Source organism: Magnolia sinica, chromosome 9 (assembly GCF_029962835.1).
Source record: "Magnolia sinica isolate HGM2019 chromosome 9, MsV1, whole genome shotgun sequence".
NCBI lineage: Eukaryota > Viridiplantae > Streptophyta > Magnoliopsida > Magnoliales > Magnoliaceae > Magnolia > Magnolia sinica.
In genome coordinates this window covers 49,812,758-49,833,095 of record NC_080581.1, presented here as the reverse complement: position 1 = coordinate 49,833,095, position 20,338 = coordinate 49,812,758, and the positions used below count along the sequence as shown (strand labels likewise).

Here is a 20,338-nt window from a genome sequence, read left to right as displayed (position 1 = left end):
GCCACTTTAGCATTTATATCATCTTCCTTTTTTAGAACATACATTCCACCCCTCTCCTTTGGTTGAGTTAGCTTAGAAGTGGTATTGGGTTTTGGGGAGATGTCCCATGATTGTGCGTTTTCAGCAAGTCTATCAAAATAATGCCACACATCATCGACATTCTTGTTCATAAATTCCTCATTGGACATTGTTCTCAACCAATTGGCACATGGAATATGTCATTCCATCATAGGAGAAATTTTTTATGCGCCACATTTCAAAACCGTGTTGTGGGCATGAACCAACAAGATCCCTGAACCGCTCCTAACATTGGAAGAATATTTCATCTTCCTTTTGGGTGAAGTTCATGATTGACTTTCTGAGGGTGTTCGTTTTATGGTATAGAAAGAATTTCTTTATGAACTCTCTTATCATGTCATTCTAATAGATCGTGGACGTAGTGAATGTAACCATGTCTTAGCTTTTTCTTTCAAAGAAAAGGGAAAGAGTTTTAGCATAACCTTGTCCTCAGTCACATTAGCAAAGTATCAAGTGGCTATTATCTCATCAAACTCCTTCAAGTGTAGGTATGGACTTTCATATTCAAGTCTATGAAACTTTGGAAGGAGCTGGATCACTCCTGGCTTGATATCCATATTTCCTGCATTCTTTGAAAAAATCATGCAGGAAGGTGCGCTCATCCCCGCCGGTTGTAAATAATCTCGTAAAGTACGACGCGGGGGTGCTTGATGCACCTCATTCTCATCCTGAGCTTCCTTAAATGGAGGTTGAGGAGGATTTGGAGGATTTGCAGGTTGATTCGCAGCCATAAAATCAGTTAACTCTGAGGATCTCGAGTGGTGTCTAATCCGGTGATGGATAGGCAACCCTTCGATCAGTCCTCCTTCAGTTAAGAGACGTCGAGTGTTGCCACGGACCCACTTGGGCATGAAAAACTCTCAGCCCTCAATTTTAGAATCTAACCTAACCCTAAAAAAATTGAACCCTAAGACAAATAAGAAATTTAGAAAAGAAAGAGAAATAATTAGAAAGAGGTTACCATATTGGAAATTTATATGTTAAGATCCTATAAAATAGAAAAACAAGTTATTTTCTAAAAATAAATCAGGAAAAATTCTTACTTAAAAATAAAAAGTAAATAAAACCTAATCTTATCCTAATTCAAAAACTAATTAGTTTCAGAAAAATAGAATCGTTAGTCCCCAGCAACGGTGCTGAAAAATTGTTCACAACCCCAAGTGTAGGGTCGCGATGTAGTAATAATCTCAGTAAGATCGAGGTTGAATCCATAGGGACTAAAACTTGTACGTTTCTGAAAATAACTAGAACTAGAACTAGAGAAAGATCAAAATTAGAAATCTTAAAATAAAGAAGTAATTGTGAAAGGAATTTTGATAATCTAAAGGGAACTAGGGTTCCAAGGATTCACTTATAGCTATCAGGATGCTTCCTTATTTGATTCAAGGAACACAAATGGAATTAGAGTCCTATCCTATCCAATTGGAAGATATATCAATAAAATCAAATATGAACTTTCATTAACCTAATTCTCAAAGAATGAGAATTGTGAAGGTTGAAAGGGATTCTATCACCAAACCATGCCCTGGAGACAATGGCTAACAACAGGATTTGTCAATCCCACAATCTCAAAATAAGACAAAGAAGATACTCAAAGCTATTGCAAATCTATTGTAATTTGAGTCACAACAAACCATTAAAAACTGAAATTATTCAATAAATATCGAATTAAAATCAAAGAAGTTCAACAAGAATAAGAATCAAAATAAGAACAACATCCCAACACGCTACGAGTTTCACCTCTTTCGCCCTAGATAAGAGGTTTACCCAACCATAGACATGATCGGAATCAAAATCCTAAAACAAAGCATTAAAAACTAGGAAGAAGGGAAGAAGAAACTCTTAGATGATGACTCCACCCCTTTACTTTGCTCCTCAAAACCCTAGATATCACAAAAAGTCCGTAGGAAACCCATATTTATAGCCTAGTCCATATAAGATCACAAAACCGCCTCAATTTACGCAGTCTGCATAACTCTGTGTAATGTGTTCGATGACATCAAATAGCCATCGATGTCATCAAATGTAAGTCAAATTTTGAAAGTCGCGCCTTTACGCACTGCGTAAATTTTCTTGTTGTTAGGCTCATCGTAGATCGTACTGTTCCACAAGCTTCCATGGTTCTCCCATTCAAATTCTGAAAACCCACGACCTATATCCATGAATTGCACATGAACTTAAGTCACGTCCTGTAGATCGGAGTCAACTCGACTCAAAATTTGTGCCCTAGCGACCATGTCGTTGTCGCGGTTCCAACGTCACATCTCGCGCGCTGATGCGATACCTGGGACAAAAGATGTGGGCCTGCGTTCATTCTGAGGAAAATGTCACGCAAGAGAATCTCTACTAAATGTCAAACCAATCCCATCAATCAATTAAAGTAAACAACCCATTCCTCTCTTACCAACAAGGCATGGCTCCCATCTCTCTCCCATTCCCAAAGTCAACTCTCTCTCTCTCTCTCTCCACCCATCTCTTTCTTACAACACCATCCCTCTCTCCCATACATCACTTCATCACATCCCATTCTTCACCAAATCCCAAGCTTCCATGAGAGAAAATCCTAAGGAGAGAAAATAGCCAAAGGAGGACCCATCTTCCTACCCTCTCATCTCACCATCCAACCCTTCAATTCTCATCTTCCACCATTAAAGAAGAACCCAAGTGAGTCAAGGAAGCGTAAGGGCCAAGAAGATTAGCAATCGGTGGGTGATCATAGCGTAGGACCTTGATTTGTATGTAGGGCCCACTTGTGGTGGGACCCATCTTGATGTTCATGTTGTAATAAAGAGGGGCCCATAGTGGCGGGGTCCCTCTAATATGTCGATCTTCATCTCACTCTCTCTCTCTCTTCCTCTCCTTCTCCTTTATTTCTTTGGTGGTGATGTGGTCGTGTGGTCCACCCGGACGGATCCCATCATGATGAATGTATTTGATCCATGTCGTCCACCAAGTGGATCAGCCTGCAGCCTGGTATGGGCCTGCATGACCAATCGGTCATGCAGGCCTGTCAAATGGGAAATCACAAATATCAACTTGAACCAGATCCGGGTGGCCCACGTATGTGGCGCCACTATGATGCATGTGATTTATCCACACCGTCCAGCCTCATGGACGATGTGACCCACCTCAATACAGGTGTTTTCATCCAGGCCGTCCAGGGCCTGGATGTTGTTTCAATCCATTGTAATATATATTTAATATTATATATATACTCATGTATATATGTGAGCCCCACGTGGGACCCACCTGATGTATGGTTTCATCCCCACAGTCCAGCTGCTGGACGGTGGCACTCCACCATGATATATGTGTATTATCAATGTCGTCCATCCATCTGGACGGTGGCCTGGCCACAAACACTAGCTAAATAGCTACTGCTTTAACATCAATAGCTCATGTGGGCCCCACGTCAGCAGTTTATGGGGCCGCTGATGTATGTGTTACATCCAAATCTTCCATCTAGGTGATGAGCTCATCTGAGGGCTTGGCAAAATGCAGCAGATTTAATTCTCTGGTGGGCCATGTATGTGGACTGCACCCTGATGTATGTGATTCATCACAACCGTTCATCCATTTGGTAAGCCGTCCTAAGGGCTTGTGAAGAAAAATGAGACAGATCTAGTTATTAAGTGGACCACACTGCCAATAACAGTGGGATTGAACATCTACCATTGAAACCCTTTTGGGTTACAAAAGTTTTGGACCAACATGATATTTGTTTTCCTCTTAGTTCAGGTCTTAGTGACCTTATGAATAGACTGGATGAAGATAAACGTTATGGTGGGCCCTCTAAATTCTTAACAGTGAAAATTATTATCACCACTGTTATTTGTGGTATGGCCCAGATGATCTTTTAAAATGATTCATTTGTTTGGATAATACTCTAAAATGATCTCTATAGATGGATGAATGGTGTAGCTAGAGTGGCCCGTTGATACGACACATTTGATGAGGCCCGATGTGATGTATTTGGGGCTCATTTGGTGAGGCACAATGTGATGTACTTAAGGCCCATTTAATAAGGCCCGAGTGATATATGAGGCCCTTGTATAAGGCCCAATATGATGTATTGCGGCCCATTTGATAATGCCCAATGTAATGTATATTAGGCCCTTGAGTGAGGCCCATGATAATGTACATTAGGCCCTTGTGTGAGACCGTGGACCCACTGTATGTTTGGCCCTATGTGGACCACTCCTTAGGAGCAATGTTAGTTGAATGTCCACATTTATGGGTAGTGATGGTTAAATGTCCACATTATGACATTCCATTAGACCTGGTTAGGCCCAGTCCCATCATTCTCTAATGGGTTAACCCAAATTATTGGGCCCCATTGACATTGCTTGATCCATCATCGGTCGTCAATCTATGGACCCTGCCTTACGTCGAGGCTAATTATCGAGGCCGACTGAATAGGTCGATTTCGATTGTTGAGCCTTAGTATCGAGGCCAATTCCAATTATCGAGGGTGAGTATCGAGGCCAATTCCGATTGTCGAGGCCGATTGTATAGGTCGTTTTAATTGTCGAGGCCGAGTATCGAGGCCGATTCCGATTGTCGAAGCCAATTGTATAGGTCGATTCCGATTGTCGAGGCCAATTGTATAGGATGATTCTGATTGTCGAGTTGATTCTGATTATCAAGGCCAATTTTGATTATCAAGGCCGATTGTCGAGGCTGATTCTGACTATCGAGGCCGATTCTGATTGTGAGGTCAATTCCGATTGTCAAGGTCGATTCTGATTGTCGAGGCCGATTTTTTATGTCGATTTCAATTTTCGAGGCTGATTTTGATTGTCGAAGCCGATTCTAATTCATTGAGGTCAATTCTGATTGTCGAGGCCAATTGTCGAGGCCTAATGCGATGTATATGCGGCCCGTATTTGAGGCCCATTGTGATATGTATTCAACCCGTGTTTAAGACCCAATGTGATGTATATGAGGCCTATGTGATGAGGCCCATTGTGGTGCATTTGAGGGCCAAGCGATGGAGCCCGTTGTGATGTATATTAGGCCCATGTGAGAGGCCCATCGTGATGTGTATAAAGCTCCTGAGTGAGGCCCATAGTGTTGTATATTAGGCCCTTGTGTGAGGCCAGTGTCCACTATATGTTAGGCTCTATGTGGGTCATTCCTTAGGGACAATGTTGCTTAAATGTCCACATTGTCGAGGTCGATTGTCGATGTCAGTTATTAATACCGATTATGAGTATGTTACAACATAGTATCATGATACATGCCCATAAGCATCATCTGCATGTTTATTATGAGATGTGATTAACCATTGCATATGTCATAGTATAGATGGTTTATGGGACTCCCTGATAGGTGGAGTTATCCCACATGAGTGCACGGTTTGCGTAGGATTGATGCATGGGTGGACTACATGACTCATGTATCTTGCATTGTGTGATTGTCATTACTTTATACCCTAGCGACATCAGGGTTGTGACCTCCACAACCATATCGTGGATGGCTAGATGGGACACTGAAAATGTTTGGTTTGAGCATCTGGGCACTTTGGATGTCCGTGAGTGAAAGTCTCTAAACCTCCAAGGCCAGGAGACACCCCAACGTCTAGACTGAGTGGATACATGAGCGCCCGAGTGTTGAATATCAGGAGACCCGTCTCCCACTGTGTCGTGGTCGGTTGAGAGGGGGTGTGGCCTTATCTGCCCAAGGGTAGTGGGCATAGCTAGGCTGAGTTTAACCAGCTTGTGAATCAGTCCGCTATCAACGTACCGACGTACTGGGTAGATATTGGAAGATTACTAGCCAGGTGAATGGTGAGGTCTCTTCCACTTGAATGGTCGAGAGTCGGTGGGTGACGATTACATGTAGAGTGTACTAGACCCTGGTGATGATCCCATAGATGTACAGTACTGATTTATGGACTGATTGAGTAGGAGTTATATACTCAGCATTATACTCATTCATTCATTCATTCACTATCCACTCGAGCTGGTGGTGCGTAAATAATTGTTGTGTACTTTCATAACGGCCAAGATTTCGGTTGGGGTGCGCGACTAACCTAAGATCGGGAGCTTACCATATTGAGTCTATCTATCCAAATTTAGGTATGGGACTGGTTTGGATAGAAGTCCTTTGTGATAGGCCCCATAGCCTGCGATACCACGTACTATCATCCCGATTTCACACCGTAACTTGGTCATTTCATTCGCACCACATATTGCATATTGCATTATATCCTCGGCATATGGCATTTTGGGTTGCTATATTTCTGCATTCATATAACTTAGATGAGGCCGATGGTATTCGTAGCTCTTCAAAATTGCATATGGTATTGCATCATCGGTATCTGATATTTGACTCATTTTATCTCTGCATTGCATAGCTGACCTACATTACTTTCTCAATATATAACATTGGCTTGCTATGTCTTTAAATCGCATATCCTGGATAAGGTTAATGATATTTTTTATGGACTTATCAGTATTTCTACTTACTCTGATATTGTATGGTTCGTGGACTAACCAATATTTTCGTTTTCTCTTATACTACATTATGAGCACGCATATACTGCTTACACACTTACACCACCCTATAAGCTTTCTATAAGCTTATGCACGATAGATGCGTGCAGGTGACATTAGGACGCAGTCGTAGCTGAGCAGGAGCAGGAGTGTGCGGCCAAGCCTTTTGAAGATTTTATTATATGCATGTATTTTTCCTTTTTAGCATTGTACTCAAATGATTATAATAGTAGATATGTGGTGATGATGTTGTTCTTATGATTTGGCTATAGCTGTGGTTATGCTTCTTACGAGACAAATTCATATTGAAAATCCTCTTTGTAGGATCCTAGGATCAGAAACTAGCTTATAGGCGCTAGGAGCTAAGAATGGGGTGCTACGGAGGTTATCGACAATGGCTTTCGGCGATCGGGAATTTTGTGAGCCCGCTTTCCGAGTTTGGGGAATACCTGAAGATAACATCACGTATCTGGTGATAGCTACCTTACACTCAATGATTATTGAGAACTTAGAATAATTAGGTCCCCGAGTATGAATAACTTAGAGATTTTCTAATATAGCTCCCCATTGTGTGTGTATATTTGAGAGTGTTCGAGGATAATAGGCCCTTGTTCCTTCTTGCAGGATATGACACCTAAGTGACTTTCGCTCCCCACCTGAGATTCCCGTTTCCCCACCTGAGACTCCTGAACCTCCGTATGAGTCTAGGCAGCCTCGACAACGCCTATGAGTGCCGATCAGCTTCAGCAGATGTTACAGGCCATGACCGCCATCCTTCAGGGGTAGGGTAGGCTACCCGCTGTTTCACCAGCCCAGACAGAGTAAGAGAACCCGAGTGCCCTTCTCTGAGAGTTCCGACAGCTCGATCCCCTGCATTTCCAAGGCAGGCCAGATTCGACAGCAACCGAGAGATGCACTCCGATGTGGAGAAGATTTTTTATACGATGGCATGTACGACCCAACAGCGAGTTCGGTTAGCCATATTTCTTCTCCAGGGTGAGGCCGAGCACTGGTGGACCTCCATCACTCGTGTTGTAGGAGATGACTTCGTTTGGACATGAGAGGATTTCATTGACCGATTCAACCAACAGTACTTCCCCGACCACTTTCGTCGGCAGTGAGCGTTAGGGTTCGAGACCTTGGTGCAGGGGAACGTGTCTGTGGCACAATATGTGGCTGGTTTTATAGCGCTATCGAGGTTCGCGCTGTATTTAGTTGATGATGATGAGCGAAAGGCCCGCCATTTTGAGAACAGCTTACGTTTTGGCCTCAAGAGTCGTGTCGTCAGACACATGCTCCTGACTTTTGAGCAGGTAGTTTAGAGGGCCCAGATTTACGAGGCAAAATGGAATTATTCGCAGAGGGCTCATGACCACAGAGGAGACCAGAAGAGGAAGACCCCCTCTAGTAGTTCTCAGCAGCAGCAGCATCGATGGCCGCAAAGGCACAGGAACTGTCCATCCTTTCGAGTGTCAACAGCACCTTCAGTACCACCACAGAGACCGTTCATAGGCGTTTGCTTCAGATGTGGTAAGACGAGGCATCATAAGCGTGAGTGCCCCCATTTTTCAGCAGCAACGACCTCTTCGAGGGAGGACATACACCTCCCCAGCGGACCTAGGGTAGGTCTTATGCAGCTCAACAGGACCCTCAATCGCCAGGAGGAGTCGCCAACGATTCGCACGACTAGGCATTAGGACTATATTATTAGATTGGTCATTGATGAGATGATAAGGCTACAAGGTATCTCAATTTCGACCATTTCTGATCCAGGGTCTAAGGTTCAATAGGGGTCACTATAGTGTCGATGAGGCATCTTAGGAGCGCAGGTTGAGATTAGAGAGACTTATTCTCATCCTTTTGTAAATTGATTGTGCCTTCACACACACACACACACACACACACACACACACATATATATATGATGCTCCCTCTTCCCTTGTCTATTCTGTAAATTTTAAGGATGAAATTTTTATTAAGAGGGGAGAGCTGTAAGGCTCGTATCCTAGACTGTACCATTCCGTAGGCTTCCGCAGTTCTCTTAGTTGAATTCTGAAAACTAGCAACCTATATCCAGCAATTGCACGCAAACCTAAGTCGCGTCCTGTAGATCGGAGTCGGCTCGACTCGAAACTTGTACCTTAGCGACTGCGTCATCGGCGAGGTTCCAACGCCGCATCTCGCGCCCCGATGCAATACCCGAGCCAGAAGATGTGAGCCCGCGTTCATTCCAAGGAAAATGCCGTGCAAGAGAATCTCTACCAAATGTTAAATCAATCCCATCAATCAATCAAAGTACACAACCCATCCCTCTCCTACCAACAAGGCATGACTCTCATCTCTCTCCTATTCCCAAAGTCAACTCTCCCTCTCTCTCTCTCCACCCATCTCTTTCTTATAACACCATCCCTCTCTCCCATACATCACTCCATCCCATCCCATTCTCCACCAAATCCCATGCTTCCATAAGAGAAAATCCTAAGGAGAGAAAATAGCTAAAGGAGGACCCATCTTCCTACCCCCTCATCTCACCATCCAACCCTTCAATTCTCATCTTCCACCATTAAAGAAGAACCCAAGGAGCTAAGGAAGCATAGGGGCCAAGAAGATTAGCAATCGGTGGGTGATCGTAGCGTAGGACCTTGATTTGTATGTAGGGCCCACTTGTGGTGGGACCCATCTTGATGTTTATGTTGTAACAAAGAGGGGCTCATAGTGGCGGGGTCCCTCTAATATGTCGATCTTCCTCTCTCTTTATCTCTTTTCCTCTCCTTCTCCTTTATTTCCTTGGTGGTGATGTGGCCGTGTGGCCCACCCGGACGGATCCCATCATGATGAATGTATTTGATCCATGCCGTCCACCAAGTGGATCAGCCTACTACCTGGTATGGGCCTGCATGACCAATCAGTCATGCAAGCCTGTCAAATGGGAAATCATAAATATCAACTTGAACTAGATCCAGGTGGCCCACCTACTTGACGCCACTTTGATGCATGTGATTTAACCACATCGTCCAGCCTCATGGACAATGTGACCCACCTCAATACAGGTGTTTTCATCTAGGCCGTCCAGGGCCTAGACGTTATTTCAATCCATTGTAATATATATTTAATATTATATATATATATACTCATGTATATATGTGGGCCCCACGTGGGACCCACCTGATGTATGGTTTCATCCCCACCATCCAACTGCTGGATGGTGGTACTCCACCATGATATATGTGTATTATCAACGCCGTCCATCCATCTGGACGGTGGCCTGGCCACACACCAGCTAAATAGTTGCTGCTTTGACATCATCAGCTCATGTGGGCCCCACGTCAGTAGTTTATGGGGCCCCTGATGTATGTGTTACATCTAAATTGTCCGTCTAGGTGACGAGCTCGTCTAAGGGTTTGGGAAAATGCAGCAGATTCAATTCTTTGGTGGGCCACGTATGTGGACCACACCCTGATGTATGTGATTCATCCCAACCGTTCATCCATTTGGTAAGCCATCCTAAGGGCTTGTGAAGAAAAACGAGACAGATCTAGTTATCAAGTGGACCACACTGCTAATAACAGTGGGATTGAATGTCTACCATTGAAAGCCTTTTGGGTTACAGCAATTTTGGACCAACATGATATTTGTTTTCCTCTTAATTCAGGTCTTAGTGACCTTATAAACAGACTAGATGAAAGATAAACGTTATGGTGGGCCCTCTAAATTCTTAACAGTGGAAATTATTATCACCACTGTTATTTGTGGTATGGCCCAGATGATCTTTTGAAATGATTCATTTGTTTGGATAATACTCTAAAATGATCTCTATAGATGGATGAATGGTGTAGCTAGAGTGGCCCGTTGATACGGCACATTTGATGAGGCCCGATGTGATGTATTTGGGGCCCATTTGGTGAGGCACGATGTGATGTACTTGGGGCCCATTTAATAAGGCCCGATGTGATATATGAGGCCCTTGTATAAGGCCCAATATGATGTATTATGGCCCATTCAATAAGGCCCAATGTAATGTATGTTAGGCCCTTGAGTGAGGCCCATGATGATATACATTAGGCCCTTGTGTGAGATTGTGGACCCACTGTACGTTTGCCCCTATGTGGGCCACTCCTTGGGAGCAATGTCAGTTAAATGTCCACATTGATGGGCAGTGATGGTTAAATGTCCACATTGTGACCTTCCCTTAGGCCAGGTTAGGCTCATTCTCATCATTCTCTAGTGGGTTAACCCAAATTATTGGGCCCCATTGACATTGCTTGCTCCATCATCGGTCGTCCATCTATGGACCCTGCCTTGCATCGAGGCTGATTATCGAAGCCAACTATATAGGTCAATTTCGATTGTCGAGGCCGATTTCGATTGTCGAGGCCAATTGTATAGGCCGATTCTGATTATCGAGGCCGAATATTGAGGCTAATTCCAATTGTTGAGGCCAATTTTGATTGTCGAGGCTGATTGTCAAGCCGATTCTAACTGTCGAGGCCGATTTCAATTGTCGAGGCCGATTTTGATTGTTGAGGCTGATTATCTAAGCCGATTCTAATTGTCGAGGCTGATTCCGACTATCGAGGCCGATTGTCGAGGATGAATATTGAGGCCGATTATTGAAGCCTAATGTGATGTATATGCGGCCCATATTTGAGGCTCATTGTGATGTGTATTCAGCCCGTGTTTAAGGCCCAATGTGATTATATGAGGCCTATGTGATGAGGCCCATTGTGGTGCATTTGAGGGCCATGCGATGGAGCCCATTGTGATGTATATTAGGCCCATGTGAGAGGCCCATTTTGATGTTCATTAAGCTCTTGAGTGAGGCCCATGGCGTTGTATATTAGGCCCTTGTGTGAGGCCATTGGTCCACTATATGTTAGGCTCTATGTGGGCCATTCCGTGGAGGCAATGTTAGTTAAATGTCCACATTATCGAGGCTGATTGTCGATGCCGGTTATTGATACTGATTATGAGTATGTGATAGCATAGCATCATGATACGTGCCTATACACATCATCTGCATGTTTATTATGAGATGTGATTAACCATTGTATATGCCATAGTATAGATGGTTTATGGGACTCCCTTATATGTGGAGTTATCCTACATGAGCGCACGGTTTGCGTATGATTGATGCATGATTGGACTACATGACTCATACATCTTGCATTGTATGATTATAATTACTTTACGCCCTAGCAACATCAGGGTTGTGACCTCTATAAGCATGTTGTGGATGGCCAGATGGACACCAAAAATGTTTGGTTCGAGCATCTGGGCACTTTGGATGTCCGTGGGTAAGTCCTTAAACCTCTGAGGCCAGGAGACCCCCAATGTCTAGACCGAGTGGATACATCAGCACCCTGAGTGCCGAATACCAGGAGGCCGCGTCTCCCACTGTGTCGTTGTCAGTTGGGAGGGGGTGTGACCTTATCCGTCTAAGGGTAGTGGGCATAGCTAGGCTAAGTTTGACCAGCTCGTGAATCAGTCTGCTATCAATGTGTCGGGTAGATATTGGCTGACTACTGGCCAGGTGGATGGTGAGGTCTCTTCCACTTACATGGTCGTGCGTTAGTGGGCGGTGATTGCATGTAAAGTGTACTAGACCCCGGTGATAATCCCAGAGATGTATAGTACTGATTTGTGGATTGATTGAGAAGGAGTTGTATACTCAGCATTATACTCATTCATTCATTCATTCACTATCCACTTGGGCTGGTGGTGCGCAACTAATTATTATGTGTACTTTCGCAATCGCCAGGATTTCGGTTGGGGTGCATGACTAACCTGAGATCAGGAGTTTACCACATTGAGTCTATCTATCCAAATTTAGGTATGGAACTGATTTGGATAGAAATCCTTTGTGATAGGCCCCATAGCGTGTGATACCATGTACTATCATCTCGACTTCACACTGCAACTTGGTCATTTCATTCATACCACATATTGCATATTGCATTATATCCTCGGCATATGGCATTTTGGGTTGTTATGTTTCTGCATTCATATGACTTAGATAAGGCCGATGGTATTCGTAGCTCTTTAGAATTGCATATGGTATTACATCATCGGTATCTGATATTTGACTCATTATGTCTCCGCATTGTATAACTAACCTACATTACTTTCTTAGTATATGACATTGGCTTGCTATGTCTTTTCATCGCATATCCTGGATAAGGTTGATGATATTTTTATGGACTTGTCAATATTTCTGCTTACTCTGATATTGTATAGTTCATGGACTTACCAGTATATCCATTTACTCTGATACTACATTCCAAGCATGCATATACTGCTCACACACTTACACCACCCTCTAAGCTTTCTATAAGCTTATACACGATAGATGCATGCAGGTGACATTAAGATGCAGTTGTAGCTGAGCAGGAGCAGGAGCGTGCAGCCGAGCCTTGTGAAGATTTTATTATATGCATGTATTTTTCCCTTTTAGCATTGTACTCAAATGATTATATTAGTGGATATGTGGTGATGATGTTGTTCTTGTGATTTGGGTATAGTTGTGGTTATTCTTCTTACGAAATAAATTCACATTGAAAATCCTCCTTATAGGATCTCAGGATCGGAAACTGGCGTATAGGCACTGGGAGCCGTGAATGGGGTGCTACGAAGGTTGTCGATACCAGATTCGGCGATCGGGAATTTTGTGAGCCCAGTTTTCGAGTTTGGTGCATGACACTTGTCATCAAGCACACCTTTGATGTCATTGAACAAGACTTTGATGTCACCAATTAGTCTTCAAGTAATCGAAAAAGTGTCCAAAACAGTCTAGCGAGTTGCTTCAAACTCTTCCATAAATTCGATGCCATTGAACAGACTTCTATTTCATCGATCATCTCTTCGAGTCATCGAACATGACTTCTATTCATCGAGAATTACATCTAATATGTCTAGCAACCAACTTGATTTTCATATAAAAATTCGATGTCATAAACCTATGTTCGATGTCATCGAACGATGGCTTCGATGTCATCGAACTGTGGTTGATGACACAGATAATGAAGTGAATTTCAACGCTTTATTCTTTTGACTTCCTTCCTTCTCCACTTGGTTTTCTTGAATCTTAGGGTATTGAAATCTTCAATGTTGGTCTCCCAAGATCCGTTCTTTGCCTTGGTGTTCTTTGAGCATCAAATCCGTGCTTTTAGCATTCTTTTCAATGCAAGCTCTTAAATTCACCTTGCAACACAAACATGATTAAAATAGAACATAACAACTCTAGGCGTTTTAGAGGATTTGTAGTCATTTTGATCTTGATCGTGGACTTCAGTTTGGTATAAATGAAATTTTAATGTTTCTTCTTCAAACTATAAAATTAACCATGATCATAACATGATAAGCAGCATGTTCTTTGTTGGCTAATAGCATGGTGAGGTGAACATATATTTAGATTAAATTCTTGTTTACCAATTTGAGACTTATAATCACACACTTGATAAGATATATATAATTAGCAATACAATAAGGTAACAAGGCATCTTATTGTTTGTACCTTCTATATGTATTTGTTCTCAATAGGTGGAACTATTTTGGAGTTCATGCTAACATCTTAAGGCATCACACACAGTTTAGTCTCGTGAGTAGTTGGAGCAATCACATTTTTTTAGGCTCTTAAGTAGTTAGAACTGAGGGGCTCATGCAAATGGTTTCTGTAACTCTCAAGAGTTTGATGAACCACTATAGACGGGGAGCTCACAAACTGCGATCCATCAGAAGGGCCCAGTGAAGCTACTAGGGCCGAATTTGATAGGTTTTACGCGCAGGGTTAGCTGCAGTAACTCTCTAAAGTTCATAGGGCACATAAGGCTACCTCTTTGGGTACCAAATCCAAGACCGTTGTTAAGGGTCAAATATTGCATATTGGATGCCATCTATTACTTGGTTTTTTTTAACATAATAATGCTTAATGTTATATTTTAATCATGTTTGTGTTGCAAGGTGAATTTAAGAGCTTGGATTGAAAAGGATGTTAAAAGCATGGATTTAACGCTCAAGAATTGCAAAAGCCAAGAATGGATCTGATGAAATCAAGAATGAAGAATGCACACATTGAAGATCCAAGGAAATCAAGTCAAGAATGAAGAAAATCGGATATTTGAAGTGAAATTGTGTAATCCTCGACCAGTCCTGGCCTTTGCTCGACCAATCCAGGCTATGCACGACCAGTCCTGGACATCGCTCGACCAGTCAAAGCTCGACCGGTCGAGGTTCCTCAACTCGAACTCCAGCGAATAAAACAACTAAAATTCCATCCTGCTTGACCAGTCAAGGGTGTCCCATGACTAGTCGAGCGTTACGCAATTTTTGCACGGACTGCGTAAATTTGATACGGTTTCTGAAAATTTTCACTCGGTGCAAAAGGTTAAGGCCTAAAACTATAAATAGGGGTCCCTAAGGCACCCCTAGGCATCATCTAAGGTTGGAGGAGTGGAGCAAAAGTGTGGAGAAGCCGTCGCCAAGAGTTTTTCTTTCCTTTCCTTAGTAGTTTTTATACTCTTCTTAAGAGATTCTAGTTCAATCATGTCTATGGTTAGTTAAACCTCTTAGTTAGGGCTAAGAGGTGAAGCTTAGTGTGATGGGATGTTTCTATTGCTTTGATTCATGTTTATATTGAACTCTCTTTGATTCTAGTTTGATTATAAGGAATACTTTCAGTTTTTAATGGTTTGTTGTGACTCAAATTACAATAGATCTGCAATAGCTTTGAGTATGTTCTTTTCATGTATTGAGATTGTGAAATTAGAAAATCCTGTTGTTCACCATTGTCCCTTGGGCATGGTTGGATGATGGAATCATCCCTAACTTTCACAATTCTCCCAAATTGGTTATAGGATTGGTAAATCCTGTTGTTCGCCTTGTCTCATGGGCATGGTTTTGTGATGGAATCACTTCCAGATCTCGCACCTCTCATCTATTAAGAACTAGGTCAAAGGAAGTTCAGATTGATTTTACTGAGATATCTTCCAATTGGATAGGATGGGACTCTGATTCCAATCGTGTGACTTGAATCAAGTATAGATCTCCCTGATCTCTACAAGTGGATCCTTGGAAACAGTGGTTTCCCACCTTTGAATTTCTTAAATTTTTCATTAAATTTCTCACAATTACTTTCAAATATTCCAGATTTAGATATACATCTTCTTCTAGTTCTAGTTGCTTTCAGAAAACACACAAGATAGACCTAGCACTGCTCCACAAGAATTGGAACTAGAACTTCAAGGCAAGCCGATTGCCCCATTCCCCCAACAGTTGGTTACACCAAAACCTCTCTCTAACTCTCAGGACATTCTAGAGGTGTTGAAACAAGTGAAGGTCAATATTTATTTACTGGATGCGGTTAAACAAATACCTTCATATGCCAAATTTCTGAAAGACTTGTGTATGACCAAAAGAAGGTAAAATATTCAAAAGAAAATCTTCTTAACCGAAATGGTGAGTGTCATCCTAAAGCAAGATATGCCACAGAAATACAAAGATCCCAGTAGCCCAACCGTCGCTTGTGTAATTGGGGACTACCGAATTGAGCATGCACTTCTTGACTTAGGAGCAAGCATAAATCTGATCCCTTACTGGTTCTACAAATGGCTAGGTTTGGGTGAATTGAAACCCACCCTAACCACATTACAACTTGCTGATTACTCAGTTCGTGTACCGAGGGGGTAATTGAGGATTTGTTGGTCCAAGTTGACAGATTATACTACCTGGTAGATTTTATCATCTTAGATACGCAACCCATTAGTAACATGAGTACTCAAATTCCTGTGATTCTTGGTCGTTCATTCCTCGCCACTTCAAACACAATCATTAATGCAGGAATGGAATCATGAGTATGCCTTTCGGAAATATGACATTGGAGTTGAATATCTTGTCAACACAGGCAAACAGTTAGAGGATGATGACGATTTCCATGATATTAACCCGATTGATTCTTTTGTGGAAGATATAGCACTTCTGACCTTATCCTCTAACCCTCTAGAGACGTGCTTGGCCCACTCCCATGATTTAAATGATGATATGATTAGGGAGACGGGTACCATGCTTGATGATGTGCCGGTACTTGAAGTTAACCGGTGGAGGCCATAATTTGAAAAATTACCCCAAATTGATGTAGTGCCTCTACCATCTAGCTTCAAGACAACGAAGCTTGACCTAAAACCTTTGCCCACTGATCTTGAACAGGTTTACTTATGTCATGAAGAGACATACCCAGTGGTAATTTCATTCCACCTTAAGAAAAAATAAAAGAGTATGCTCATTCTTACTCATGAAAAAGATAAAGGAGTTATGTAACGTCTCGAAAAAATTCGTACAAAGACCCGAGTACCACCTTAGGCAAAAATCACTAAATGACCAAATCCTTTAGAAATTAGGCAAAAATTAACTAAGTGTTAAACCAGAGTACTTATAAAATTAGCACTACCCATTTTATATATGATATGTAAGACTCAAGATGTGCAGAATAATTAGTGCTGCATTACCCTGAAATCTAGGATCAATCTCTAAACCCAGTTACTCTCGGGAGCACCTTGAGACTCCATATCGGACCTGGACCGTGCGTTGAAAGTCCGATTACTACAAAACAATATGGTTAGGACCGCATTCCTGGACTTGAAATCCACCTCAAAAATCAAGTCCTAACGATACCCAGAAATGCACATCTTGAGCCCGGAGCGAAGTGTGTGAGAAACGTGAATACCTTTAGAAAGTAAACTGAAACTTAAGTGAATTAAGTCATTTCACTTGCAGGCCAAATCTAAGGATTCAGACCATTGGAATCTGACCCAATTACACACTCAGATCAGGAAAAATTTCCAACACATGTCAATACACTTGTGGCCCTGATCGAGTATCGATGACCGTTGAACTGAAACCAGTCCGCCACAGTCGATCTATAAATCTGATCAGACTAAAAATTTAACTTCACATAGATCCAATATCAAGGAGCTTAAGTCCGACCGCATGCAAAAAAAGGGCCTCTAGAAGTGCTCCGTTGGTTCAAAATAGACTATATTTGGTTGTAACCTAAGTATACCTCAGCCTTAGGGCCATTTCCATCAATCTTGGGCCTATATAAGGGTCTTAAATCCTCTCTCTCTCATTCCATATGAATTTGGAAAACCCTAAGAGAGAGAAGAGAGAAAAGAGAAGGAAAGAGAGAGAAAGTGAGAGTGAGAGTCGGCGTTTCTTCCTAGGATTCAATCCCGCCGCTCCACGTGCTTAACCACCATTCCTGTATCGCTATTCCGGTGATTCCGATTCCGTTCTTAGGTAAGTAAACCTAACCCTAATCTATTTTAGGGTTTTCAATAGTATAAGTGATGAAATAGCTAACCTATTTTATGTTATAGGTTGTTGTGGTGCCGTAGACAAAGACTTAGCTTTTAAACTGAGTTCGTTACGAGTCTACCAGCGAAATGTGCAGACTATAAATGTTTAGGTTATGGTTTTCAAGGCTTTCAATGTCAGTAAATGATTTATGACTGACTTAAATGACACCACATGCTTAGATGCGATGTTTCCCGCACTTTACACACTTATATGAACTATGTTGAATATAGTGAAATTCATGTGTTTGTTGATATGCTTGAATGAATAAGGATTTATGATTCATGCCTGCCATGATTATTAATTGTAAATGCATGATCGTTGTATGCGTGGCATCTCCTTGTGAAAGGATTTGCTATAACATGTGTTTTAACTAAGTCATTACATGTATGTAATGTGTGTAGTCTAAGTGTTTGAAAAAATGTCTGAATGAGTAAATGCTTGTTTAAAGGTATGATAAAAGGGCGTTAAGATAGGATTCTCAACCCCCTTATCTATACTTATGGTTTCCGTATGTAACTTACCTGTTATTATGTGATTTGTGATGAAATGCCTTTGTATGTTGACATGTACACTATGTGTTTGTTGAAATGCTCATATGAGATTTGTATTTGAGTTCAGTTAGCACATGTTGTTTGGCTTAATGTGAATGCTATTGTTTGGAATGTGTTTGGGACTATGGTATAGTCCAGGCAAACGGTAACAGTCTTGGATTGATGGTTGAGGTTTTTTCGCCACACTAGACGTGTTCGATGAATCCGAGTCGTACTTGGGTTATCGACAGTGGTTAGGCCACATGGAGTGCTTATGCACCCCATGTCAATTGGCTCGACGTACGCTCGTACTAGTCGAGCTCATCAAGTAACCCGATTGACCCGATGTATGTTCACCATGTATGGACGCTACTGCTTGAACCTAAGGTACCAAACTCACCACTGGAAACCCCGTTAACATTGGTACCTCGATCCGCTAAGACTCATGAGCCGGAAATGGTGGTATGGGACATCGTGGTCGAGCTGTCAGCCTACGCTGGGGCGACGAGCCTCCCCATAGTGACTAGTGAGCAACACCGCCTTGTGAACTGAATACGGTGGTATGGGACACTGTATTCGAGCTGTCGGCCTACACTAATCAGGTGACAAGCCCTTTGTAATGACCTTGAGCATACTCGGAGATTGGGTTAAGGCGACGAGCCTTTCCATAACAACTAGAGTATAAACTAGGCCTACACTGATCAAGTGACGAGCCTTTTGTAGTGACCTAGAACCGTAACTTCGTATGAGATTTACTAGGACTGACGACCCTAAAATGGATCATTGTTTGGGAATTGACATAAGGGAGGTACCTTAGCTTCCCAATCCTGCTGTATGAAAAGGTCTAATAAGAACTCAATAATCATGTTCATGCACCGCATTGCATGTGCCTTTGACATTAAAGTTGAGCACTGTGGAAGGGATGCATGCCACGACCGTGAGATGAAGTTCACAGAGGGAGTGCAGGTGAGGGCATACATCATTAATACATAACATCCTTGCATTAACCAAAGTACTTAGGAATGCTTGTTGTATTACTTTATCATTACTGCTTGACTGAATTGATAACATGTTAATCTTTGCTTTATAGCTCCACTGAGTTGATCACTCACTCCCACGTTCTGGGACGGTGTTGTGCACACCAACCAGACTTTGTCTTAACTGTAGGTGGTGGCGATGCCTACGAGGTGAAGCCAGACTTCAAGGATGACGAGGAGGCATTCTCCTACATGCAGTTATCAGGCGGGTTCATGTGAGTCGTGTCCTGATCACCGAGGCTACAGGGACACTGACTAGATGCCCTTACACTGTTATTTTATATTTTGGAGCATACATGTATATTCATTTTGTACATTTTGAGAGTATACATGTATATATTTAACCTGGTAACATGATCACACTTTGGAGATCTACTACAGTTCATATATCTTATACATGTATTACAGTCTTCCACTTGTAACACTCATTTGTCTCTGGAGTATGATATGTTGTTTTGGTATAATCCCATTCATGTTTAATGCACTAATACGGACAACATTTACTCATCACTATCTATGTTGCATAAGTGATGTGTTGGAACTCGAGAGTTGGGCCTATCTCGACCCCCGATTTTCAGGGCGTTATAAGTTGGTATCAGAGCATGATTTGGATTAAACTAGACCTGGGTTATGGTCACATGATGCACACTGATGTATTGACTTAGGAGGATATGATATAACATAGAAATGATCATAGGATTCCCAGTTTCGCTGACGACGGAATTGACTGAAATTAACCCTTAAAATCGGGGCCCGTGCGCACCCGTGATCACTTGAGGCGATCCCGAACCACTTCTAGACCATCAATCGATGGGTTTAGACAAAGATCTAACCCATTCCAACTTTAAAT

At 42.2% G+C, this 20,338-nt stretch overlaps 1 non-coding gene across 1 annotated transcript; it reads left to right on the top strand.

The window, feature by feature from the left end:
* Positions 1 to 259: 259 nt before the first annotated feature.
* LOC131257205 (small nucleolar RNA R71) lies at positions 260 to 366 on the top strand. The gene has a single exon (XR_009177218.1). It is a non-coding gene; the product is annotated as a small nucleolar RNA R71 (small nucleolar RNA).
* The last annotated feature ends 19,972 nt before the right edge of the window (positions 367 to 20,338 follow it).